We start from the raw sequence: 27,422 nt of genomic DNA, 5'->3' as shown, positions 1-27,422 counted from the left end.
AAACATAGGAAACTTATGGGGTGTGAAGGCTCTTATGTAATCAGTGAAAATATAGGAAACATTCACTTAAATAACCCATTTCAGTTATGTTTTGTTGTAAGACAGAGTGAATTAGGCCAAATCAGTGAGGAACTAGGAAACTTCTAATAATATTGTTTTCATTAACCACTGAAGTAATGGGTAATACAAACAAGGAAAATAAATACTGTTTTAATCAGAACAATTTATTTAGTACATAGTAAATGTACAGGTTATGAGTTTATTTGGGAGAAGCCATGTGGTGTATTTATAATTTGAGCTAAGCCTTAACATTAGAACTCATCCATCAAGTGCCAAGGGCACTTAATAAGTGATATAATAAATCATCGTTTCTTCTCTGCTTCATATGTGTAAGACTTTGGAGTATGGATTGTATCAATGCAAGGAACTGTAAGCCATCACTCCTTTCATCCTTGGGTCTAGTTATAGAGATAGGCATTCACATAAGCAGTGAGTAAATGGCAATGGCAACGAGGGTCATCAAAATGTTGAGGATGGGGGGCGTCTGAGTGGCTCAGTGGTTTCAGCCTCTGCCTTTGGCTTGGGTCATGACCCCAGGGTCCTGGGATCGAGCCCCACATCAGGCTCTCTGCTTGGTGGGGAGCCTGCTTCCCTCTCTCTCTCTCTCTGCCTACTGCTCTTCCTACTTGTGATCTCTCTGTCTGTCAAATAAATAAATAAAATCTTTAAAAAAAATGTTGAGGACGTGTGTATAATTTTTCAGCTCAGCTGGTCAGAGAAAGCATCTTAGAAGTTGGCCTTGGATTGGGTCAAAAAAGATAATAGAATAGGAACAGACTTGAAAAAGAAAAGAAAAGATGAACTTAAGACCACAAGACAGGGATGAGGAAGATTAAAAAAATGGGGGGTGCCTGGGTGGCTCAGTCAGTTAAGCACCAAATCTTGGTTTCAGGTCATGATTTCAGGGTCATGATTTCGAGCTCTGTGTCAGGCTTTGCACTCAGCACAGAGTCTTCTTGGGAATCTTTCCTTCTTTCTCTCCCTCCCCTCTGCCCCATCCCCCAGCTTGCTCTCTCGATCTCTCTCTCTAAAATAAATAAAATCTTAGAAACACACACACAGAAAATGTCAGGCATATTTTGGTACTAATTTTGGCTTCCTGACAGTTTTCTATTCAGGGATAAAGAAATGATACAGAATAAAGATTGAGACCAGATTCTGGGGGAGGGGGCTGGTTGTAGATAGAAGAGGTTATAGATAGAGTAGGGTAGCATTAATCCTCAAAACTGTCCCCCAAAGCACCTTTTCATCTTATCCCTTTGTGTTTCTACCATCTATACCCTTAAGTCTTTGCCCTCTCCATAGTCTTGTCCACCCTGTGCAGAGCTCCACGCTTCCCACTTCTTGTTCTATGTCTCTATACTTTAAACCTAGTAGTTGGATTTCATTTTGCTGCACATTTTCTGGAGCAAGCCCAAAAGAAAAGAAAACTTGAGACAAATTTTTACCAAGAAGAGTTTTCTGGGACCAGAACCTAAACTTATGCATCAAAGGTATTAGTGGAGAAACAGTAAGAAGAGATTTTGCCATATCTCCTTTTGTGTCCCAAACCATCTGTTTTTAACTTGAAGTCCCTGAGGTTTTTTTCCCTACAAGGTGACATGTGGCTTAACCAATAAACTGAGTTTCAATCCCCTACTCCCAATATCCTCCATGAAGTCATTAATTATTGCAAACTTACTGAGCGTCTATACTATGTTGGGCACCATGGCATGGAATGCCGGGAAGAAGACAAAGCAAACTCCTATATAGATTTCAGTTTGAGAAACTGAATATACAACGGATGGTGGCTAAGTCATATATAAAAATAGAATGCTGACCTGTCCAGGGAAGCAACCCCCCATCTGCAAGAGACAACCCAGAAAGCCAGCCTGCTGTACATTAGACTTACAGTAAGCCTGATTGCAATCTCTAATAATCCAAGAAGCTAAACAACAACTTTTGTAACAAATTGAAAAATGGTCAAGACTTTACTAATAACTGACAGTTTCCCTAAATTTTGTTCCCACTTAGGACCAGTCCAGAGAAAGCCAAATATGCACCCCTAACCAATAACATGGGATGCCCTCCTTCTAGTTGGTCCCCTGTAACTCCCCCAAGCCAATAGCCTTTAATCAGGGAGTACTTGCAGCCTTCCTTTTTTTTTTTTTTTTTCCATCAGACAGCTCTTCCACTCCCATGCATACCCTTGAGTCTCTGCCAAAACACAAGTGATGGTGGCTGATTCCCTTGCTATAGTAAGCTCTGAATAATAACCTCTGCCTTTCTCATTTACTTGGTCGTGGTTTATTTCTACACTTTAATGCAAAAGAGTTGCTTTTGGCAGTTCAGACACTGAACTGGTGAGTTGCTTATCTGGAAAAAGTAGAATGCTCTAGAAACACTAGTATTCTCTCACCCAAATCTGGAGAGGTCTGGTCCAGACTCCCAGCTAAGGAAGCTATAGGTAACTTGGTTATTGCATGAGTGACACCCTATAAGGTGCAAAGCACGAAAACAACATTATCATTTTAACTGCATTGCCCTTGAACCAGTTGTACTATGGCAAACAAAACAAAACAAAATAAAACAAAATCCATAGGATTAAAGCAGGGGATGGGAATGACTTGACCAGGGTTGTTTTAAGTTGCCATGGGAACCTTCTAGCCACATAAAATAGCCACAGAGGCAATGCTATGGTGATACTTTAGAGGACTCTAGGGAGCAGACTACATCCTTACCTGTCTGTGGTCTTGGTGGTTCCTACACCAGAACTGGTTCTGCTGTGGCAAAGGTGGAGAAGCTAGTATTTTATGTTACCTTGCATTCAGGCCTTTGGCAGCAAAGGCCTTAAACCAGGGATTAGCAGACTTTTTCTGTAAAGGACCAAGTAGTAAATATTTTAAGGCATTTCATTACAATATTCAACACCACCACTGTGGCTTGAAAGCAGATATAAGCATGGGGCAAGTTGTGCAAATAAGTGTGTGAATATGCAAATTAATGTGCTTGTACTGCAATAAATCTGATATGTCGTTTGCATATATCTTCTCCCATTCTGTCAGTTGTCTTTTGGTTTTGTTAACTATTTCCTTTGCTGTGCAAAAGCTTTTGATCTTGATGAAATCCCAATAGTTCATTTTGCCCTTGTTTCTGTTGTCTTTGGCGTTGTTCCTAGGAAGAAGTTGCTCTGGTTGAGGTCAAAGAGGTTGCTGCCTGTGTTCTCCTCAAGGATTTTGATGGATTCCTTTCTCACATTGAGGTCCTTCATCCATTTTGAGTCTATTTTCGTGTGTGGTATAAGGAAATAGTCCAATTTCATTTTTCTGCATGTGGCTGTCCAATTGTCCCAGCATCATTTATTGAAGAGGCTGTCTTTTTTCCAATGGATATTCCTTCCTGATTTGTTGAAGATTAGTTGACCATAGAGTTGAGGGTCTATTTCTGGGCTCTCTATTCTGTTGCATTGATCTATGTGTCTGTTTTTGTGCCAGTACCATGCTGTCTCGATGATGACAACCTTGTAATACAGCTTAAAGTCCAGAATTGTGATGCCAGCAACTTTGGCGTTCTTTTTCAATATTCCTTTGGCTATTCGAGGTCTTTTCTGGTTCCATGTAAATGTTAAGGTTATTTGTTCCATTTCTTTGAAAAAAAATGGATGGTACTTTGATAGGAATTGCATTAAATGTGTAGATTGCTTTAGGTAGCATAGACATTTTCACAATATTTGTTCTTCCAATCCAGGAGCATGCAACATTTTTCCATTTCTTTGTGTCTTCCTCAATTTTTTTCATGAGTACTTTATAGTTTTCTGAGTATAGATTCTGTGCCTCTTTGGTTAGGTTTATTCCTAGGTATCTTATGGTTTGGGGTGCAATTGTAAATGGGATTGACTCCTTAATTTCTCTTTCTTCTGTCTTGTTGTTGGGGTAGAGAAATGCAACTGATTTCTGTGCATTGATTTGATATCCTGACACTTTACTGAATTCCTGTACAAGTTCTAGCAGTTTTGGAGTGGAGTCTTTTGGGTTTTTCACATATAGTATCATATCATCTGCAGAGAGTGATAGTTTGACTTCTTCTTTTTGCTGATTTGGATGCCTTTAATTTCTTTTTGTTGTCTGATTGCTGAGGCTAGGACTTCTAGTACTCTGTTGAATAGCAGTGGTGATAATGGACATCCCTGCCGTGTTCCTGACCTTAGCAGAAAGCTTTCAATTTTTCTCCATTGAGAATGATATTGGTGGTGGGTTTTTCATAGATGGCTTTGATGACATTGAGGTATGTGTCCTCTATCCCTACACTTTGAAGAGTTTTGATCAGGAAGGGATGCTGTACTTTGTCAAGTGCTTTTTCAGCATCTATTGAGAGTATCATATGGCTCTTGTTCTTTCTTTTATTAATGTGTTGTATCACATTGACTGATTTGCAGATGTTGAACCAACCTTGCAGCCCTGGAATAAATCCCACTTGGTCGTGGTGAATAATCCTTTTAATGTACTGTTGAATCCTATTGGCTAGTATTTTGGTGAGAATTTTCGCATCTGTGATCATCAAGGATATTGGTCTATAGCTCTCTTTTTTGATGGGATCCTTGTCTGGTTTTGGGATCAAGGTGATGCTGGCCTCATAAAATGAGTTTGGAAGTTTTCCTTCCATTTCTATTTTTTGGAACAGTTTCAGGAGAATAGGAATTAGTTCTTTAAATGTTTGGTAGAATTTCCCTGAGAAGCCGTCTGGCCCTGGGCTTTTGTTTGTTTGGAGATTTTTGATGACTGTTTCAATCTCCTTACTGGTTATGGGTCTGTTCAGGTTTTCTATTTCTCCCTGGTTCAGTTGTGGTAGTTCATATGTCTCTAGGAGTGCATCCATTTTGTCCAGATTGTCAAATTTGTTGGCATCGGGTTGCTCAAAGTATGTTCTTATATTTGTTTGTATTTCTTTGGTGTTAGTTGTGATCTCTCCTCTTTCATTCATGATTTTATTTATTTGGGTCCTTTCTCTTTTCTTTTTGATAAGTCTGGCCAGGGGTCTATCAATCTTATTAATTTTTTCAAGGAACCAGCTCCTAGTTTCGTTGATTTGTTCTATTGTTTTTTTGGTTTCTATTTCATTGGTTTCTGCTCTGATCTTTATGATTTCTCTTCTCTTGCTGGGTTTAGGCTTTCTTTGTTGTTCTTTCTCCAGCTCCTTTAGGTGTAGGGTTAGGTTGTGTATTTGAGACCTTTCTTGTTTCTTGAGAAAGGCTTGTACCACTATATATTTTCCTCTCAGGTCTGCCTTTGCTGTGCCCCACAGATTTTAAGCCATTGTGTTTTCATTATCATTTGTTTCCATGAATTTTTTCAGTTCTTCTTTAATTTCCTGGTTGACCCATTCATTCTTTAGAAGGATGCTATTTAGTCTCCATGTATTTGGGTTCTTTCCAAATTTCCTCTTAGGATTGAGTTCTAGCTTCAGAGCATTGTGGTCTGAAAATATGCAAGAATGATCCCAATCTTTTGATACCGGTTGAGACCTGATTTATGACCCAGAATGTGATCTATTCTGGAGAATGTTCCATGTGCACTAGAGAAGAATGTGTATTCTGTTGCTTTTGGATGAAATGTTCTGAATATATCTGTGATGTCCATCTGGTCCAGTGTGTCATTTAAGGCCTTTACTTCCTTGTTGATATTTTGCTTGGATGATCTGTCCATTTCCATGAGGTGAGTGTTAAAGTCCCCTAGTATTATTGTATTATTGTCAATGTGTTTCTTTGATTTTGTTATTAATTGGTTTATATAGTTGGCTGCTCCCACGTTAAGGATATAGATATTTAAAATGGTTAGGTCTTCTTGTTGGACAGACCCTTTGAGTATGATATAGTGTCTTTCCTAATCTCTTATTATAGTCTTTGGCTTAATATATAATTGATCTGATAGAAGGATTGCCACCCCAGCTTTCTTCTGATGTCCATTAGCATGGTACATTGTTTTCCACTCCCTCACTTTAAATCTGGAAGTGTCTTCGGGTCTAAAATGAGTTTCTTGTAGGCAGCATATTGATTGGTTTTGTTTCTTTATCCATTCTGATACCCTGTGTCTTTTGATTGGGGCATTTAACCCATCAACATTCAGGGCAACTATTGAGAGATATGAATTTAGTGCCATCATATTGCCTGTAAGGTGACTGTTACTGTATATTGTCTCTGTTCCTTTCTGATCTACAACCTTTAGGCTCTCTCTTTGCTTAGAGGACCCCTTTCAATATTTCCTGTAGAGCTGGTTTGGTGTTTGCAAATTCTTTCAGTTTTTGTTTGTTCTGGAAGCTTTTTATCTCTCCTTCTATTTTCAATGATAGCCTAGCTGGATATAGTATTCTTGGCTGCGTGTTTTTCTCGTTTAGTGCTCTGAATATATCATGCCAGTTCTTTATGGCCTGCCAGATCTCTGTAGATAGGTCTGCTGCCAATCTAATATTTTTACCCTTGTATGTTACAGACTTCTTTCCCAGGCTGCTTTCAGGATTTTCTCTTTGTCGCTAAGACTTGTGATTTTGAGGGGCGTTATTAGCATCTCCTGGATTTTGATGTTTGTTCCCTTTGCCATATTAGGGAAATTCTCTACAATAATTCTCTCCAATATACCTTCTGCTCCCCTCTCTCTTTCTTCTTCTTTTGGAATCACAATTCTAATGTTGTGTCATCTTAAGGTGTCACTTATCTCTCGAATTCTCCCTTCGTGGTCCAGTATTTGTTTGTCTATTTTGCTCAGCTTCTTTATTCTCTGTCATTTGGTCTTCTATGTCACTGATTCTTTCTTCTTCATTTATCCTAGCAATAAGAGCTTCCATTTTTGATTGCACCTAATTAATAGCTTTTTTTATTTCAACTTGGTTAGATTTTATTTCTCTTTTATTTCTCCAGAAAGGCTTCTATCTCTCCAGAGAGGGTTTTTCTAATATCTTTTATTCCTTTTTCGAGCCTGGCTAGAACCTTGAGAATCATCATTCTGAACTCTAGATCTGACATATTACCAATGTCTGTATTGATTAGGTCCCCAGCCTTCGGTACTGCCTCTTGTTCTTTTTTTTGTGGTGAATTTTTCCACCTTGTCATTTTGTCCAGATAAGATTTGCTTTCTTCTCCTCTGGATTTCCACTGTTCTCCTTGGTGAGTGAAGTTGGTCTCGGCTGGGTTTCTTGTTGAACTTCTGGTGGAGGGGCTTGTTGTAGTGATTCTCAAGTGTCTTTGCGCCAGGCGGAATTGCACCGCCCTTACCAGGGGCCGGGCTGAGTAATCTGCTTGGGTTTGCTTTCGGGAGCTTTTGTTCCCTGAGTGCTTTCCATAGAGTTCTGGAGGACGGGAAAGAAGATGGCGGCCCTCCAGTCTCTGGCCCGGAGGAGCTGAGAGCTGGGGCCCCACTCCTCAGTGCGCCCTCAGAGTAAGGCCCAACCGCCCCCATCTCCCTGGCCTCTGGTCGCGCTTGGAGGAAAGGGCTCATTCACTCACACTTGGAGGAAAGCGCCCAGTCGCTTCTGTCTTCGTGTCCTCTGGCCATGCTTCAAGCTCACCCAGCCGGCGACCGGTTCAAGGTAAGCCCAAGCTGAGAGCTCACTCCTCGGCTCTGTCTCTGTAGGGGGCTTCCCCACTCTAATACCCGCAAGCTCTGCAACACTCAGACACCCCCTGTCCTTCTGTGGCCCTGCGGGACCTGGGGTTACACTGACCCTGCGTGGGCTTCCCCCCAATTTAGCCTCTGGAGCGATGTCCCTCTGTGGAGCAGACTTTTAAAAGTCCTGATTTTGTGCTCTGTTGCTCTGCCGCTTGCTGGGAACTGGCCCGCCCCCTGCAGTCTATCTTCCCGTAACTTTGGATTCACTTTTCTGAAGGTCCTACCTTTCAGAAAGTGATCAATTTTCTGTTTCTAGAATTGTTGCTCTTCTTCTCTTCGATTTCCCGTTGGATTTGTAGGTGTTCGCAATGGTTAGATAAGCTATCTAGCTGATCTCCTGCTACCTGATGTCATCTCAGCCTGCTACTTCTCCGCCATCTTGACTCCTTCCCCCTTAATATACTTTTTACATGTCAGGAAGGCTGTTCTTCTTTTCATTTTTTCCCACAATCATTTAATAATGTAAAATTCATTGTTAATTTGCAGGCCATAGAAAAGCAGTCTGTGAGCCAAATTTAGTCCACAGGCCATTGTTTGAGTATTAGAGGCTTATAACATCAAAAAGCCACTGTGTATATCAGCACAAGAGTGAGAGAGAAGGATGTTTCTAGAAAATGACTCCAGAAATGACCATTAATCCAGGTCAAAGGAAGCCTGAAAATATCAGCTGCAGTTCTGGAAATAGAAGGGATCAAGGTATCCAATCCAGTAGCCAGACCAAAGCAGGGATACTGAAATGGAGTTCAGTACAAGAAGGTGATGAACTACTCCTGCAGGAGAGCTGCTATGTCATAGTAGGAAATCAGGATAGGGGGAGTGAGGGCCATGTCTTGGGTGTTGGAAAGGATGTTGTTAGAGCTCTTAGTCATGGGCCACAATCCCAAGTTTGGACCCAGGTTCTGTATAGTAGCTAATCAGAACAAAGACAAGTCACCTAGCAAGGACTTAGTCTTATCACTGTGTGTCAAATATGCAGAAGCAATCTCTGGAGGCAGTATTGAGGAGGAGTTAAGATCAGGGGCTCTGGTAGCTTATGTACTAATCTCATCAGCACACTTTCTAGCTTGGTGACCTAGGGCAAGTTGTTGGGGAATAAGGAGTAGTATCCCTCTATCCAATATTGTTGAGGAAGTTATTGGTGTGAAAATTAAAACCATCTATTTACTTAATCACTTACTACATTAGACAGATTTTATTATTCCACTGTTTTCCTCAACATAACTTTACTATCTCAGCCAACTCTTGATTGGAATGTAAAAAATTTTAAGTAACTCTATTATTTATCTCAAGAACTTTCTGAAGGACCAAATAACCCTTCAACAGAAGGCATCAGATGATGCTTATATCCCAGTATACTTAGACTCTTTGCTCTCTTTGCCATGCCCAGTAATTCTAAGCTATGATGTCATGATCTGTACCCTATCCCAGAAAAGTTCTCTGTTTGAAAGACCTACCTTAAATAAAAATTCAGGAATATCCCAACATTGTCTTTCTCTCTCTGAGATACAACTAAGATCCTGTCAATGTAGTATTCTCCCTTACAGCAGTGAGTAAGAAGCTCAGCTTTATCTTATTAATGTATTATTTTGGTGACATTTTTGAGAATCAGCATATAGAAAGCTCTAAGCTTAATGCCGATGTCATCATAAGTATTCATCAGAAGTATGATGTACATAAGTTCATCATAAGTACATCATAATCGAGTCAAGTGTACTGATGCCTTGTAGCATTATTCACAATAGCCAAGAGGTGGTAGCAACATAAATGTTTATTAATGGATGAATGGGTTAACAAACATTATGCATAGTAGTGTATACATATAATGGAATACTATTCAACCTTGAAAAAGAAAGAAAATTTGGCACATGCAACAACATGGATGAACCTTGAAGACATTATGCTACGTGAAATAAGCCAGTCACAAAAAGATAAACATTTGATTCCACTTATTTGAAGTACCTAGAGAAATCAAATTCATAGACAGGAAAGGTAAAATGGTGGTTGCCAGGTGCCAAGGGAGAGGAGAATGGGGAATTACTGCTTAGTGGTTAATTTGGGTTCAGTTTGGGATGATGAAAAATTCCTGATTGATTGATGATGGTGTTGGTTGCACAACAATGTGAATGTATTTAATGTCACTGAATCATACACTTAAAAATGATTAGGATGATAAATTTTGTGTTACTTATATTTTATCACAAGAAAAAATACATATAGATGTCCTAAAGGACTTGAGACTTTTTCACTGTGGCCTTCACATGTTCTTGTCCCTTACCCCTAACTGTTCCATTCCATTCTTCTTGATACAAGTACAGAACTCTGAAATAATGGCTGCTAATTTATAATGTCTCTATCCTCAAAACTAGCTATAGTTTGACCAACACTCTCTCCTGCTGAACCCCATAAAATACTCTGTGTTCCTTCCACACTTTAGAACGAGATCCTTTGTCTTGTTCTGGGAATTTTCTAATAAAATCTTATGTTAATGATGGTCTGGTTGATTTTCTTTGTGTGCATATGTTTTATGTGAGGGTATGTGTGTGTGTGTGTGAGATGAAAGAGGGACAAAAGCAGAGACTAGAGAGATACAGAAGAAGAGAGAGAGAGAAACAGCACCAGTGAGGTTGAAGGTGTATAATCTCAGTACTACATAGGCTCCCAGATCCTTAGAATATTAATCCCTGGTCTAATCAGGTGGAAGAGATCAGGAGGCCTTAAAGGAGGTCAGCAATGGCATCTGGGCCTGGATCTTTGGACTTAATGTTAAGTTCCACTGACATACATCCAGAGGCCAAATGTTATTAACTTACATTCTTTTCCAGGCAGAGTGGGTCAGAGTTGGATAGCTCTGAGGCTATGGAGACCCCTACAGCTTGAAGGAACAGGAAAAGCATAAACAAGTCACTTCTGCTCTCTGGTCAAGTTTGAAGACAGGCTTGGTCAGGAGTCAGTAAGGAATTCTGAGCACTGGTAGTGAGGAGTCCTACTGATGTCTTTGGGGAGAATGATGAATCCAGTGGAAATGTCCTTCAGTACATGAAGAAGAGGACTTGAAACATGATATTGGTTAGCACAGTGTGTCCTGACATAGCAGTTTGTAGAACATGAGGGTAAATCTAAGTTGCCCAGACCCCTGGGTGTTGGGCATACATAGAGGTTGTGCCTATAGAGGATTTCAAGAACTTCCTGTGATAGAGGACTCAATAGGCTCCTGACCTGGAGAAAGGCACAAGTATGGCATTGGGTCCTGTGATGGTTAATTTTATATATCAACTTGACTGGACTAAGGGGGTGCCAGATAGGTGATAAAACATTGTATCAGGATATGTGATGGTATTTCTGGAAGAGATTAGCATTTCAATCAACAGACAGTAAAGAATATCCCCCTCATGAATGCAAGTGGTCATTATTCAACACACTGGAAGGCTTAAATAACAAAGGTGGAGGAAGGGCAGATTTGTTGTCTACTTGTCTACTTGTCTACTTCCACCCTGTCTTGTTCTTGGACATTGGTGTTCTTGGTTCTTGAACGTTTGGACTTGGATTGGAACTTAAATCATTGACTCTCTCATTCTCATGCCTTAGGGTTTAGACTAGAACAATACCACTTGCTTCCCTGAGCCTTCAGTTTCCCTTTATTTTATTTTTTATTTTTTAATAAACATATAATGTAATTTTATCCCCAGGGGTACAGGTCTGTGAATCGCCAGGTTTACGCACTTCACAGCACTCACCATAGTATATACCCTCCCAATGTCGATAACCCCACCACCCTCTCCCAACCCCCCCCCCAGCAACCCTCAGTTTGTTGAGCCTTCAGTTTCCAGATGGAATATCACAAGACCTCTCTTTCTCCATATTTTCATGAGCCAATCTCTCATAATAAATCTCCTCTTAGAACTATCTAATAATTATCTAATAACTAACTATAACTAATGAATACAAGGACTGAAGCACTGAACAAAGCCTTTCCTTTGCAACTTTGGCTTAAAACAACAACCAATCTAAAGAATTGTCATCCAGGGGTGCCTGGGTAGCTCAGTGGGTTAAGCCTCTGCCTTCTGCTCAGGTCATGATCTCCAGGTCCTAGGATCGAGCCCCGCTTTGGGCTCTCTGCTCGGCGGGGAGCCTGATTCCTCCTCCTCTCTCTCTCTCTGCCTATTTGTGATCTCTGTCTGTCAAATAAATAAAATCTTAAAAAAAAAGAATAGTCATCTAGAAAATGTTAACTTAGATTTAACACAGTCAATTAAATTTAAAAAAAAAAAAAAAAAAAACCTAGGGAAAGGTACGACTATCATTATAGAAAGACTGATTTTAGAGATGTTTAAAATACCAAAAACTTGATGCAGAAAGTAGAAATCTTTGATTCTCTAAAAAGTTATTTAAAGAGTGAATGCCCTGAGTCAATAATGACAAGTGAGTAAAGGGTAAAAAAATTATACCAAAGCTGACCATCTAACTTACATATATGAAAAGCTTCAAGAACAAATATATACAATCACAAATTGCAATCCAGAGTTTTGAACTGATTAACAAACTAGGCAAGGGGTAATGTTATCTCAGTGAGCACCAGTCGGTCCCAATGCTGTTTGCTCTTTAGCCCAGTTGCAGAAGGAGACCCAAGCAGGTGGTTGAATCTTTTACTGGTACATTGGCTGGCATTCATAATCTTATGGAGAAAGGTAAAAACCTTTTTCTGTTATTCATGTACTACTTTTTATGGTCCAAAGGAGCAGTCACTTAATGGCTAGAGAGTAGGCAAATTAATAATAATGGACCAGACTCTCATCCCATGCAATCAAATAGATGTTATTCTCTATTGAGTTACGTGGCATAAGAATCTCACCTAATAACAGTAATAAATAATGGGGTAATTTCCATGCCAGCTGCTAACAGTTTCCTTGCTTCTAACCAGGGTTTTATATCATTGTATTTCTACCTTCAGGAAACTATGACATTCTCAGACCTGCTTTAAAAGTCTGCACTTTTTGCTTTTTATTGCTTCAGTTTTTATGGGTTGTCTCAGGGTCCAGAGTTGAATTTTTAGGTCCCTAAGAGAGGGAAATGTGATAAAAACAGTATTGTTAATGGAGCTTGATGTGATTATTATGGAGGGGAGTTGAGTATCTCCCAGAGATTTGGGGGACTTCAGGATTTGGGAGATTTTGAATACAAGTTTTTGTTTTTGTTTTAATTTTTTATTTTTTATTAACATATAATGTATTATTAGCCCCAGGGGTACAGGTCTGTGAATCGCCAGGTTTACACACTTCACGGCACTCACCATAGTGCATACCCTCCCCAATGTCCATAACCCAACCACCCTCTCCTTACCCTGCTCCCCCCAGCAACCCTCAGTTTGGTTTGTGAGATTAAGAGTCTCTTATGGTTTGTCTCCTTCCTGATCCCATCTTGTTTCATTTTTTCCTTCCCTACCCCCCCAAGCCCCCCAAGTTGCCTCTCAAATTCTTCATATCAGGGAGATCGTATGATAATTGTCTTTCTCTGATTGACTTAATTCACTCAACATAATACCCTCTAGATCCATCCACATTGTTGCAAAAGGCAAGATTTCATTTTTTTTGATGGTTGCATAGTGAATACAAGTTTTTTTCAAGGTGATTTGTAGTATACTTGGGGAAGAATATGTACTTTGCAGAAGATTATTTTACTAGTGGTTTGGATCTGTCTTTTAAGGTATGAACTGACTTACTGACTAATGAAGTTTAGTAGAATAAGCTTATCTAGGGTTCTGAATCCAATTATATGTAATAAGTTGATTTTATATAGTATATATTTAAAATTTCTGGAGATAGCTCAGAAGAGAAGCACAGTAGAGTCTCTGTGTGGACTTATAACTATTCCTGTTTTTCTCTTCCCTCTGTCATTTTGGATGATCATTTTGCTATATTACCATAGAATGGTTTATGTGCTCTATATGTGAATGTGCCCTAACCTCCACCTTCTTGGGATTTGTAGGTGCTTGCGTTGGGACGTTAATTGTTTGGATGTTACTTGGATCGGCTGTATACTTCTCTATTTTCTCTGCTAGAATGTAAGTCCCTTTAGGTGCTCTGTTTTTTTCTTGGTTTTAATTTTTTGTTTTTGTTTTTTGCCTTGTGGAGTAAGTTATTACTCTCAATTGACGCAACTGGAAACTGAAACACGGAGATGTCTATGTGTCCAAGGTTGCAGAGCTGGCAGGCACAGAGCCAAGATGATAGCCCAGGCAGTTTTGCTCCAGAGCCCATAACCTTAACCACGCTCTGCTGCCTCTCTTGTGAACAGCTGTCATGACACTGTAGACATGGTTTGTTGAATGAATCACTTCACTCAGAGATGGTATAGACACCTAAGACGGTATTCCTGGGAACAAAAACTATTTCTTGGGAAATGGGGCAGATGTGTTCCAGGAATCTCCCAGTTCTTATATGTCTGAAGGTATGTCACATCTTTTTGGTCCTTCCATCACTAGCAATGCTGCTCTGGGTCTCTAGATCTTTCTAATAGAAAGAGGGAACATCCAGTACTGAACCTGCTTCTGTGAGTTTGGAAAAACCCCTGACATAGCCTCCCCAGGCTCTACCCCAAAACACTCCCCTTGTAGGTAATCTCTGTGGGTCTGTCTTGTCAAGGAGATTGTTCTTATTCACCACATGGAGTATGAACTCCGGACATATTAATATTCCTGAGAGTAGGGGAAATAACACGAAAAAGAATATGTAGTAAATGATCCATTTTGATGAAAAGAACATTTACTTCATTTCCATATTCTTACAGTCCCATTTTAAGATTTAACAGTTTCTAAATTATGAAAGAAGACTTTTGAAAAATACTCTGCTACATTCCTTAAGACTGTCTTCCTGGTGGCAATACATATGGAGAGAAGAGACTAATTTTGGATCCAGACAGACAGTCTTTTGGTTCTCTGAATGGATTTTCCTAAACAAACTGCTGAATGCCTCAAAAATGAAACCTGTGGTGTCTAACACAGGTTGTACAGAGTTCACATAAAAGAGATTCTAATACTCATTGTCAGATGGGTTCTGACGTGCCCTGGCTGATGGAAAAATGTGTATTTGTGAGGTCAGCCTAAAGGAGAGTTAGAAAATAGTGAAACTTTTTTTTTTATCCTTAATCATGGTAAATAAATAAATATTTATAAATAAACAAATGTACATCTGAGAAGGATTCTGGTAGCAGAATTTTTTATCAGAAGAACAGTTGCTATAGGAGTTTTCCTAATAATGTCTTGTGAATAGGTTTTGTTGTTGTTGTTGTTGTTGTTAAGTTCTGTGGCCCAGGAACTTTCTTAAATGAAAGCATAACCTTCAAGTACACATTGTCTTATATATAGCTCTGTGACTGAACCCATTTTACCGTGACTCCTATCCTAAATCCTCCCTATGAATCAGATACACACAGCTTCATCATGAGAGTGGAATCTGTTTATTTGTGTTGAGGAGTGTGGGTATATGTATGTTGGAGCTAACCAAAGGAAAGTCACCATGAACTCAAAAAATAGAACCAAGCCTTATATTTGAGAACAAAACAGGATACAACAGCAGAAGATGAAAATCTGAACCAGATATGAGAGAGAAAAGAGTGAGACTCCATACATTTGTAAAAGTCTTGAATGAGGCGTTGAACTTTCTAAAGAATGTGAGGTGGGATTTTGAGTCAATCTTAGATCAGCATGTTATGGATTAAAATTTATTCAATAATATTTACTAAGCATCTTCTATGTGTCAGTTGGTCTTTTAGGTCTTCAAGGTTAGGTCAATGAACAAAACCATGGTACTTGGCCCACATACCATACTCTTACTATGGTGTGCTAGAAACTATATCAACTGTTTATAGGCATTACTGAATTTAACCTTCGCCTCTCAGTGAAGGTAAGAGATCCAGAGATTAAGTGACTTGCCCAACGCTACACAGTCAATAATTGACACTACAAAGATCATACACTTAAGCTCTTCACTGGATCATATATGTGCAGCTACTTGGTATGAGGTGGGTAAAACACTAAGCCCATTTTATACGTGAACCAGTTGGGACCCAGAGAGACAACATGACTTGTCTAAAACATGTAAGTGGTAGAAGAAGCAACGTTTCATATGCCGCACTGATCAGATGGTGCTTTTTCACTGTTCTGTACTGCTTGCAAAACTAGATATGAAACACAATTTATATGTTTATCCAGTATTACAAAACATCGTTTAATAGCTGAAAAAGAATATAAGACTGTCTTCATGAGATGAAATTGATGTAGCATAGTAATGATGCAGGATAGTCATGATTTTTAAAAAATGGGTATTGAATAGCTACACTTGAGCCTTTATTTTTAAGATAGATCTAAGAGTTTCCAGAATTTACTGTTATATTTGAATAGGGTATTATATTATTATTGTTAATATCTTAAAAACTATTTCTTCTCTTCAGATTTGAAACGTTATTCTAAATATTCATGGTATTTAGCTCATAAGGAAAAAAAAAACCCAGACAAATCAAATGAATAAGTTATTAAGGTGTCAGTAACACGCTAAATTATTAGGATAGATGAGAGCATTTAAGAATAACCACAATATGAAAAATTCAAGTAATTCTCTTTAAGTGGTTCATAATTTCCTTGTCCTTATTACTTCTCCTGTCCCCCATACCCACAAACTGCAAGTTAATAGAAAACAGGAACACGTGTGTGTGTGTGTGTGTGTGTGTGTGTGTGTAGGCTCAGGATATTACATTTGTGTATCCAAGCATTGGTTATTTTATTCAGTTTATTTGGAATTTGGAAAAGCAGGAAACACATTTAACTCTTAAGCATCATGGGAATAGGTCACATAACACAGTCAGGAACCTCTCATAACAAATTAAATATAGCCAGGTGTGAGGGAAAATAAATTCCATATGTTTAAAAATTATTGGAGTAGATAGAATTTCACTGGAAAATATAAGTGGAATTTGGGGGTCTTTTCATTAAAAACTTTATTAAACTATAACATGTCTGATGGCATTGCATATCTGAGAATAGTGTGAAATTACCATTGTGGGTATTTATTCAAAGTATGTCATTCAAAAAAAAAGCCTGTGACTTTACTTGCTCAAAGTAGGCTTCTCTTGCTTCCTGGGTTAGAATATTCATCGAGTTCTTATAAAATGTCTGGAATCAAAATGAAGGTTTAGAAACTTCTTTCTTCTTGAGAGATGGCAATGCATCCAGGATCTGGGAAGACAAATGGACTCTTACTCCAGCTGAGGAAAAGCTGTGGAAATAAGCCTGACCCTGTGTTAAGTACTTTATATAGATAAGCATGTTCCATGGTCACCACAAGCCTCCGAGGTTTTATTATTATCCTCCTTGGTCAGATGTAGAGTTGGAGAGATTTAGCAACTCACTCAAATTTCCCCCTGCTTGTAAGGACTAGTATTTGAATCCAGATCTGTCTGGTTGCAAAGCATTTCTACTGGGTCATGGTACCCCTCATTAGAGAGAATTATAAAGTGATGAAGAAAAGAAAATGAATAATAGTGAAAAGAATGTCTGCATACAAAGAGAGGGTAGAACAATGGTATAAAGATGGTGGTGGATGGCAGACATGTAGAAATAAAGCTGGCTGGCTAGGTGCTTCCTTCTTGCTGGACCTCAGCCTGCCTCCAGCCACTGCCCAACCTGAGCACCAGTCCTGAAGCTATGTTCCCAGATGGGTGCCTTCTGTCATTTCTCCTTCATAAGGGATCTGATACTTCACTTTGTTTTTTTCATTATGATGCTGCCTTTAATGATCTATGTTCAGTCCTGGCTGAACTTGACCTATTATTACAGCATCTGTCTTTTTCTTTTAGGTTACAAAATAATCACTTGTGTTTTTTTAAAGATTTTATTTATTTATTTGAGAGAGAATAGTGAGAAAGAGCACCAGCCTAGGGCAGTGGTGGGGAGGGGCAGAGGGAAAAGCAGACTCCCTACTGAAGCTCTATCCCAGCACCCTGATCATGACCTGAGCCAAAGACAGATGCTTAACTGACTGAGCCACCCAGACACCCCAATAATCACTTGTTTTTTTAAGGCATTGCTGGATTTGTAGTGACTGTCTTAAGACGCTAAGTTTAGGATAATTTTTTTTTTTTCTCCTTGGGAGGATTGATTGGGTTGATTGATCATATATCATGTCTGTGATTAGAGGAGAAATGGGAGTTTAGGCAGTCATGATATGTATTTGCCATTTTTATACAGAATAGGCAGGGCTTGGTTCTGCTTTCCTTCAGCTAATCTGCTAAAAAAAACCCAGAATTACTCCTATATCTTAAATGCAAAACAAACAACCAAGTACAGACAGTGTAACTACTATTAGGGATAGAGAGATGACATTATCCTTGTTCTACTAATTACCATTTTTAAGTGCTTGACAGTTTTCAAAACATACTTATAGACTCTCTTTTGGTCTTCTTAATAGGTGTGATAGTCAGAATATGGCAAATATTATTATGCATAGGTACTTCAAAGAAATTCATCTAATGGAAATTTCTGGCCAGGTAAGAAGATCACTATGTCAGTTTGGGAATGCTTTCAGAGAAACACCCAAATCACAAAGACTTAAACAAGTTAGGGCAGTCTTCAAGGATGCAGTGGCTCAAGGATAAAGGGGCTCCAGTCCCCGCCTTTCTCCTGATTTCCCTGTGGTGACAAGATGGCCACTGTGGCTTCAGCTGTCGAGGCAGCGGAAGAAAACTGCAAGGGGAACATGACAGCACCTCTATCAGGAGAGTAAAACTATCTGAGTAATCCCTAGAAAATGTCTGTTTGCTCTGGCTAGAACTGTGTCACGTGGTCACCTCTAGCTGCACCTCTAGGTTAGAAAATGTGTATCTAGCCATCCCCAGTAAAGCCCAGATGATATGAACATGGAAAAAGAAGAGCATCTACCTTAGGTAGCCAGCTAGCAGTGTCTGCCACACATACCTGCATAGGTACACGTTATTTGAGGAGCTGCTGTAGGGGTAGGGATGTAGTACCGTCCATAGAAAAATAGTTAAAACCTTACTTTATAGTTGTCTTTATCTACTTCGGGTAATCCCATTTGGTTTCTGGTTTCTAAAAGCACCACTGCTCATAGCAACTCTTTCAAAGGATAGGCTGTGGATCATCTCCTCTGTGTGTGCACGTGTGCTTGGACAGAGGGCTGTATTTCTATACATTTTTCTAAAATGTAATTTAACAGTACAAAGATAATGAGCACCTTACACTGTGAATCACTTCCTTTTCACAGGATGTCTCTGGCACTAGCCATGCAGTGGGGTTAATGAATACTGTTGTTAGAACAGGATGTGCTCTAGTATGGAATGTCTTCATGTCACTGAAGGGAAAGGATGTATTAAGATACAGCCCCTCAGTACACCAAAAAGTTTTCTGTTGATTTGCTTCCTCCTAAAGAAGGCGCATGATCAGCAGGGTAAGAAGTGAAAATCTTCGGACATAGACTTTCAGGAACACATGGTGAGAGCTAGCAGGGCTTAAATTCAGGAGCTCAGGGTTTGGAAGACAGCATACTTCACATCTTATCCTTGCTTTATTCTGAATAAGATTGTAATGAGTTTCTGGGGGAGGAGAAATTACATCTTGTGGGTAATCCCAGGAAGCATAGAGGGCAAAGACTAAAGGAAGGGTAATAAAATTTATTAAGTGTCAGCTGTATGCTGGGAACTGTATTGGGATCCTGAATTATTAAGTCACTAAATCCAGAGAACAGTCCTCCAAGCGGGTATTTATATTCCAATTTTATAGGTAAGAAAGCTGAACTTTGAAGAGGTTGAGTGCATTTCCCAAGGTCGCATAGTGAGTTGAAAGGTCCGATCTTGCTAATCTCAGAGTCTGTGCTTGTTGCCCAGGCTGCCCTCTGTAACTGATAAATTATCCCCCCAAACACGAACAACTAGAGCTTAGTGTGAAAAATGTGCTGGACACACAACCTACTCTACCGGTTCCTAACATGTCCTTCCCAGCTCTGACCGGTTCCTGCTTCATTTCCTTTCACTCCGGTTTGCTCTGTAAGAGGATGATAATGCTTCCCAATGCCGTCTCTAGGCATTAAACTCTCAGGAACAGGAAAAAGGACTAGCTAGCCTCAAATCCCTCCAAACCATTCCTCTTCTCTGCCTGAGTCCCAGGACGGGAAAAGCAGTTCATAGACTTATTGCCGTAGATTCGCTGTTTGGATCATGAGCATTTGCAGTGTGAATATACAAAATTCAAATTCAGAATAGTATTAAAATGATATTAAACCTGAACAAAGCAGTTGCTTCTCTTTCACTGTGATGCTCTGGGTTTATACTAATTTGTATCAGTTAGAGAAAGAACCCCTTGGGTGGCTGAGCAGACCATTCAGGAGCTGAAGAGATGACCCGAATAGTAAGCGTAATCCGGTTGCCTATGACTTTACACGCCTTACCCCACGTTACAACCGTACTGTGAGAATTTCCCTATCTAAGTTAATTTGGTTTTGTAGTGTAGATAATAAGCTCTCATAATGCTCCAGGTCCAGAAGGAGACCCCCAAAATATGGGTCTGCTTGTTTTACACTTAATGAGTAAATGAGTGGATGGCATGAAATGCATTGAGCAGTGAATGAAGATCTAGATCCTTGCAGCTTCTGCCTTCTTAGAAGGAATTTCCCAGACCAGCCAATTTGTAGGTAGGGTTGGAGCCTTCCCAGTGTCTCTTTTCTGTCTCTCCTACTTTACGATGTCAGAGGTCTCAGTTCAGGAGCCATAGCGGGGAAGATGCTTCTCTAGAAGTCAAGATTCTGGCTCATTACTGATCTTCAACCCCAGCTCCATGAGAATGTAGTTCAATGCTAATGCCCTTGATTTCCCTCCTCTGAGCATCCCACACAACGGGATGCTTGTCGAGAGCGTGTTTACTGTAATTAATTTGTCTTTTAGACAGCGGATATACCCACTGATCATTTCAATTTCAAACAGTAATTGTTATTCCCTCTCACTAATAGTATTTGCAGCTGTTCCTTTTTGGTTACTCATGGTAACTCATGGTTAACTCACCTGCTAATGGAGGCACGAATGGGTGGATGAGGTAGGATGATTTTATCAGACAATGAAAGAGGCATTTCCCTTATTTTCAGAAGTGTTACAAGGTATTAAGTCTCAGTGTTCTTTCCCACCCTCTGCACCGCCTATAGAAGATCTTGGCTCAGCTCTTTTATATGAATAAAACAAGGTTTTAGCTTCAAGTTCAGCCTTATGGGTGTATGTCTACACAGTCCCACTGGGACCCATATTCAGAACCCTACACTTGGTTTAATGCTCTGTGGTTGCCATCTTGACACTCTTAAGAATTCTCTGACAAGAGGCCCAGCATTTTTATTTTGTGCAGGGCCTCGCAAATTATTTAGCTGAACTTGCCCGGATTATCTACTTTCAAATCACCCAAAGGAGATGGTTGGAAAGAGTCAGAATAGAAGTTGGCAAATTCATAATCCCATAGACTTGCATGCTGTGAGCAGACACAGACACAAGAGAAATGATTAGTGAGAGTAGAGCAGGGAGCAGGACGAGGAAGTAGTTTTCCAACTTTCAAGTCACATCTTTGCATCAGGCTTAATTATGGGGTTTATAGTATGAATTCCCTGAATAGCGATAGACTGTTAATCTCAACATTTGGAAAAATGCTTTCCGAAGTCAAATGCTGATGCTTTTTGAAGTTCTTGGTTCTTTACTCCTGCTCTTCCATAAGCTCAGATAATCATAGCTTGATGGCAAACCTGTTGTGCAAGAGCCAGAGTAACTGGAGATGGGCTCCCGAGCACCCTGGTGTTGGAAATGCCTCCTCTTTCCCTGGACATCCTTGCTGAAATCTGCCTACTTGTGGTATGGCTAATATACAGCAAACTAACAGGAGCCGGATTTTTTCATTTGAAAAGTATATTTCATTCATTTGAAAGTATAAATAACAGTCTTCGCTACTGCTGTCTTTCAAGAAACATGTCCTATGTGGTGTCCAATTTGGGATGCATAGTTCTCAGCAGCAGGCCTACCTCTGTCTTTCACTTAAGCCATGCTACCTTTTCCCTTGACTGTATGCCAAGTCCTTTTACTTCCTATTTCCTGAATCGCCTGCGGGCCCCTAGCCTTTCCACCCCCTTACTTCAGTTACTCCACACTTTTCTCATGCAAATCACTGTTAACTTGCGTCAGATTAGTCCCCAACGGATAAGTACTCCTCCCTGAAGCCAAGGTAATCCTTCTAAAATGCAAGTCAAAGATAAACTAAAGATCAGGACTGATTTTTCTACCTTCATACTTTGTTCAGTTCAGTTCAGTGGATTCTTTCCTTTTTAAAAACAAGGTCCCTCCCCTCATGACCTAAAGATCCTTCAGAGCGACATTGAAGAGTCCTTTGCGTTCTTCCCCTATTTCATCTCTCATCACTTCTTTATGCATACCCTCACTCTGACAGTTCCAGATGCTCTGTCTGAACCAATATTTGTGCCCATTTCCCCTTTTAAAGCTAGTTACGCTGTTTTCTTCAATTGGATCACCTCTACTTGCTTTTTAGGGCTCAGGTAAAATGCTGCCTTCTTCCAGGAAGACCTCTTGAACACTTTTCACTTCTAGGAAGTCAGGTTCCCCTCTTCTGTGCTTCTAGAGAAAACTGGAATGATGTACGTCTGTCATACCACTTACAGCTGAGTCTGATACGTATTTCCTTATTTGTCTTCGCCACTAGGCTTGACCACCTTGAGAAAAGACCCATACATTTTTAAAAAATATATATTCTATTTATTTATTTATTTATTTGACAGAGAGAGAGAGATCACAAGTAGGCAGAGAGGCAGGTGGGGGTGGGGGGTGGGGGGGAGGCTCCCTGCTGAGCAGAGAGCCGGTTGTGGGACTTGATCCCAGGACCCTGAGATCATGACCTAAGCTGAAGGCAGAGGCTTAACCCACTGAGCCACCCAGCTGCCCCAGGACCTGTACATTTTTGGTATTTGATATGTGATGTTCATAGCTTAGTAAGTGAATGAATGAGCAAATGAGTCAGTTAATGGAATGGACCAAAAGAGAATCTCTAAAATGAGATTTTTTATGAGAATCTCTATTATTTATGAGAATCTCTAAAATGAGAATTTCTAAAATTAGAACTTCCATGTTCCTCTGATAGGCTCTTAATTTGGCAAGCTAACCATATTTGGCATTTCCCTGAAAGGACTCAAATAAGAATCCTTCTGAACCAAGGCAACAATATAATATTACAAATCAGGGTTGTTACAGAATTATAAAATTTAGGCATGGAAAAGAAAATAGATTGTTATATTTAAACAAATTCTATAAAGTATAATTTCTAAATCTACAAATGGCAAATTTCAGCTTTGAGTGGGTATTTCCCATTGACTTTCCCAATTTCTTCTTCATTAGTAGCAGGGTTTTAGTTTTGTGAAACAAACCTGAATATCTTCTGGCTTGAAGACTTTCCAGAAAACTCCCTTGCTAAAGATACTTCTCCTCTGTGCTTATTTTCCTTCTCTTAGAATGAAATACACATTTGTTTCCTTAACATGCCACCTCACAAAGTGTTTTCTGTTCAATTTTTTGTGCTGATATAAACAGGCATAATAAATACATGACAATTTTTTATTTTGGTAGAACATACATAACATAAAATTTACCATCTTAACCACTTTTAAGGGTATAGGTTAGGGGCACTAAGTACATTTATATTGTGCAACCATCACCATCATCTGTCTTCCCAACTCTTTTCATCTTGTAAAACAAACACCATAACCATTAAACAATAATCTCCTATCTGCCCTTCTCCTTAGTCTCTGGTAACAACCATTCTACTTTCTGCACCTATGAATTTGACTACTTTAGCTTCCTTGTGTAAGTGGAATCATATAGTATTTGCCCTTTTATGACTGCCTTATTCCACTTAGCCTAATGTCCTTAGGGCTCATCCATGTTGTTGCATGTGTCAGAATTTCCTTCCATTTTAAGGCTGAATAATATTCCATGGTATGTATACAGTATATGTCCACCATATTTTGTTTAGCCTTTGATCTGTTGATGGATACTGGGTTGCTTTCACCATTTGGCTACTGTGAATAATGCTGCTATCAACATGGGCATACAAATATCACTTTTAGTCCTTGCTTTCAATTCTTTGGAATATATACCTAGAAGTGGCATTGCTGGATCAGTGGTAATTTTAATTTATTAAGTACATTTCAAAAGGTCTTGATTCATTTTGTCTTCTCAGCTTCTTATTCCCAGAACTTTGTCCATCATTCATGACTCTAAGAGGGGAGGAAGATAACTCTGGTGAGTGATGAGGAGAAAGAGAGCATAGAGGCTTGGGAGGCAGACAGTGGGGCAAGTATGCTTTCCTTATCCAGCCCCATTCCAGGCCATGATGTGAGGGTGAAGGGTGTATTGGATGGGTTGAAGGGAAAATTGAAATCAGAGAAGAGTTTGTTTCATTTCCCATTTGGGATTCATCTTGAAGGGTGGTCTTGATACCACTATGGGCAGCCATATCCTAGTAAAATTGGTAGAGGCAGAAAATAGCTAATGACACTGATGGGTGAATTTGAGCAAGAGGGGATGCAGTTCAATATGGGCATCAGATTGTCTTCCATCAATGGAAAACCTTCTAGGACAAGACAGAGAGTCACCACTGGTCTGCAAGGCAGATAAGAATGGCACTAAGAACTGAGGGTAGAACTTGATGGCAAAGACACCCAAATCTAGGAAAACAGACCTCAAGTTCACCAGCTACAAATGTCAACATGGCAAGCAAACACATGACACAACAGAAGAATATAACCACTGAAGGTGGCAAAAAGAAGAAGGAATAGTGAGCACAAATGTGGAGGATCCAACAATTATCTGAAAGAGACGATTGTAAACTGAGTTATCATTAATAAACCAGGTTAGGTCTTCCTGCTGCCTTGGGGGGTAGTGCATGAGGAAGATCACAGCAGTGGTAAGAATATAGATTATTATATAGACTATGATGGTGACCTACAACATGCAGATTTTTCTCCTTTACAGATTAACTATAGAACTGGTGAACTGAAGGAAAATATATACAATAAACACATCTTATTTAAATATAACTATTTTAGGAAAACCTCATAACTAATTCAATATTGTATTTTATTTGAGTGAGAAGACCTCATCTAAGGTCCTCCCCGCCTCCCCTTGTGTACAAAGTGGTGTTTGGTGGCTGCTCTGTGAAAATCTTATTACTCCTTATATTTAGAAGAAATAAGGCTCAGTGGAAAGTAGCAGGGGTAAACACATAAATTACGGGGGTTTTCCTGCTGCCACCAACTCTCACTGAGGAAAATAGCTTCATAAAATGAAGAACAGAGTTAGTCACCTCCATGAATCATGATAGGTTTAGTTACACTGACTTGTGGGAAGAATTTTAAGAGTTACAGAGAGTGAGGAGGAGGAGGTGAGGAAAAGACCCAACATGTTGTGACACATGAACCATCACAGACTTTCTGTTCTCTCCCTTTAAGGTAACTAACACATGTTGTAGCCCTTTATGACCAGACAGTGTTTCAATATGTCAAGCAAACAAAGAATTGATAGAAACAATACTAACATTCTTCCATTTTAATCAGTGTTTCCCAGGAAAAAGAAAGATTTTTTTAAACAATCTTTCTTTGGTGCATCTGAGCCATAACATGGAACTCTATACAGAGTGGAGATTGTGTAAGGCTTCAGGTCCTCATTCAGTTATTAAGAAGTAGGAGGAATTTCTTGCAAAAAGTAAGAAAGGAAGAAACAAACAAACCAAGCCAGCCAGCCACCCTCTGCCATTTTCTTGCTATTATATATTCAGCTCTGACTTAGTCCCGTTGGTTATATGGGGCTCTCAGCAAGGTCCGTGTTCATGGTTTGAATCTCTGACATGGGATAGAAAAATTACTCACTCGGCAAATATTTCTTGAGCATCTATTATGTTTAGGTACTCCTAAAAATACCGAAGGGTATTGACACACTGAAAGATAACTCCATTCTCTTTTACTTCTAGTGTTTTCCCACCAAGCCAGTCTCTACTACCTCACTTAAGAATAATTGAAATGAAAAAGGAAAAATAACTGAGAAAGGTAATAAGAACAGGTCTAGTGCCCAAGGCTCACATCTAGAAGAAAGATCACTGTACAAGATGATCTCTCCTGAGTTAGACTCAGTCTTCAACAAGACTTCTTGTGTTGCCATTAACCCAAAGTAAGAAAATCTTCTTTGATATTTTTCCTTAGGTTTTGTATTTATTTAAATCATGGTCTTTGGAATTTTGTATTCATAGTTAAAATATTGGGGCAATATATATGCAAATATGTGTTAGCAGTGGAGAAGGGGTAGGGTGTGTGTATTTGGCAGGCTAAGAGCAGTGATCTTAATTTAGCAATGGAGGGGACTATAGAGTGAAATGGCATGACTAAGAGGAGGCATGTCTTGAAAGTGTTGTTCAAACTCATCTATTTCCTGTGTACAGTTAGGCAGTCTGTATTTACCTCTCACACACTACCTTCAGAAAAAAATGTAAGTCCATTTGGCAATGTAGTATTTCCCCAGTTTGCTTTAAATGCACTCAAAAGGGATTCTGACTATCATATTTTTTGTATCTGGTCAAAAGGTAACAACTTTCTACTACTATACTTTTTTACTATACTATATACTACTATAAAATAATATTGTACCAGACATCCTTTCTGGTGATCTTTCTTACAATAGGTTTTTATAGGTAGGATTCCTCAATGAAAGTTATACATATTAAATAGCATTAACTTGAAAAATTTGGGGGGCACCTTAGTGGCTCAGTGTGTTAAGCCCCTGCCTTCGGCTCAGGTCAGGATCTCAGGGTCCTGGGATCGAACCCCGCATGGGGCTCTCTGCTCAGTGGGAAGCCTGCTTCCTCCTCTCTCTCTGCCTGCCTCTCTGCTGTTTTCTGTACTAGTTAATTTTTCCACCTACTAATAGAATAAAGGCAGTTTTCTAAAAAAAAAAAAAAAGGAGAAGAAGAAAAATTTTTGGATCAAATCATGCTTCCACTTAAGATGTGTAAGAAAACCCATTTCCCATCACCCTTATCAACCTCTGGGTTCAATTTTTAATAACTTTACCAGTTTCCATTTGCATTTCTTTAATTGCTAAAGAAGTTGGTATTTATCTGTATTTATTGGCTGTTAGTATTTTTTATGAATTGCTTTTTTAAATGTCTATTTCCCCCTTAGGTTTATAGTATCATCAAATAATAGCATACTGAATGCATTTTGAAAAATCTATCAAATCCTTTTTAACCTTATATCGACTGTCTGGAATGGTTAAGATAAATTTTACTGCTTTTATTGGAAATGTAGAGAAGCTGCATTTTTCTAACAAGCTAATGGTAGAGGCAATCACAGAATCCTAATCTTACCACTTCCTTTGCTTCCCCCTTTGCCCTGCCTTCTCTCAACAACCCTGGGTGACCAGCACACCCATTAGCCATAGCAGTAATTGAACATGAAGAGTATCCCATAAAACAAGATAAGACGATATGGGTGACTGCACATGAAATGTGGCCCAGGTCCAAAGGATGCAGTTTACTGAGCAGCTGTGAAGCATCAGAAGGGACAGGAGACTTGAAAAGAGAATGGAAAACATCAGCCCCTCAAACTGCATCTGATAAACTAGGCATCTCCTTGGCCTTTG

Source organism: Mustela nigripes, chromosome 3, assembly GCF_022355385.1.
Source record: "Mustela nigripes isolate SB6536 chromosome 3, MUSNIG.SB6536, whole genome shotgun sequence".
Lineage (NCBI taxonomy): Eukaryota > Metazoa > Chordata > Mammalia > Carnivora > Mustelidae > Mustela > Mustela nigripes.
Note: the sequence above shows the minus strand (reverse complement) of the source record.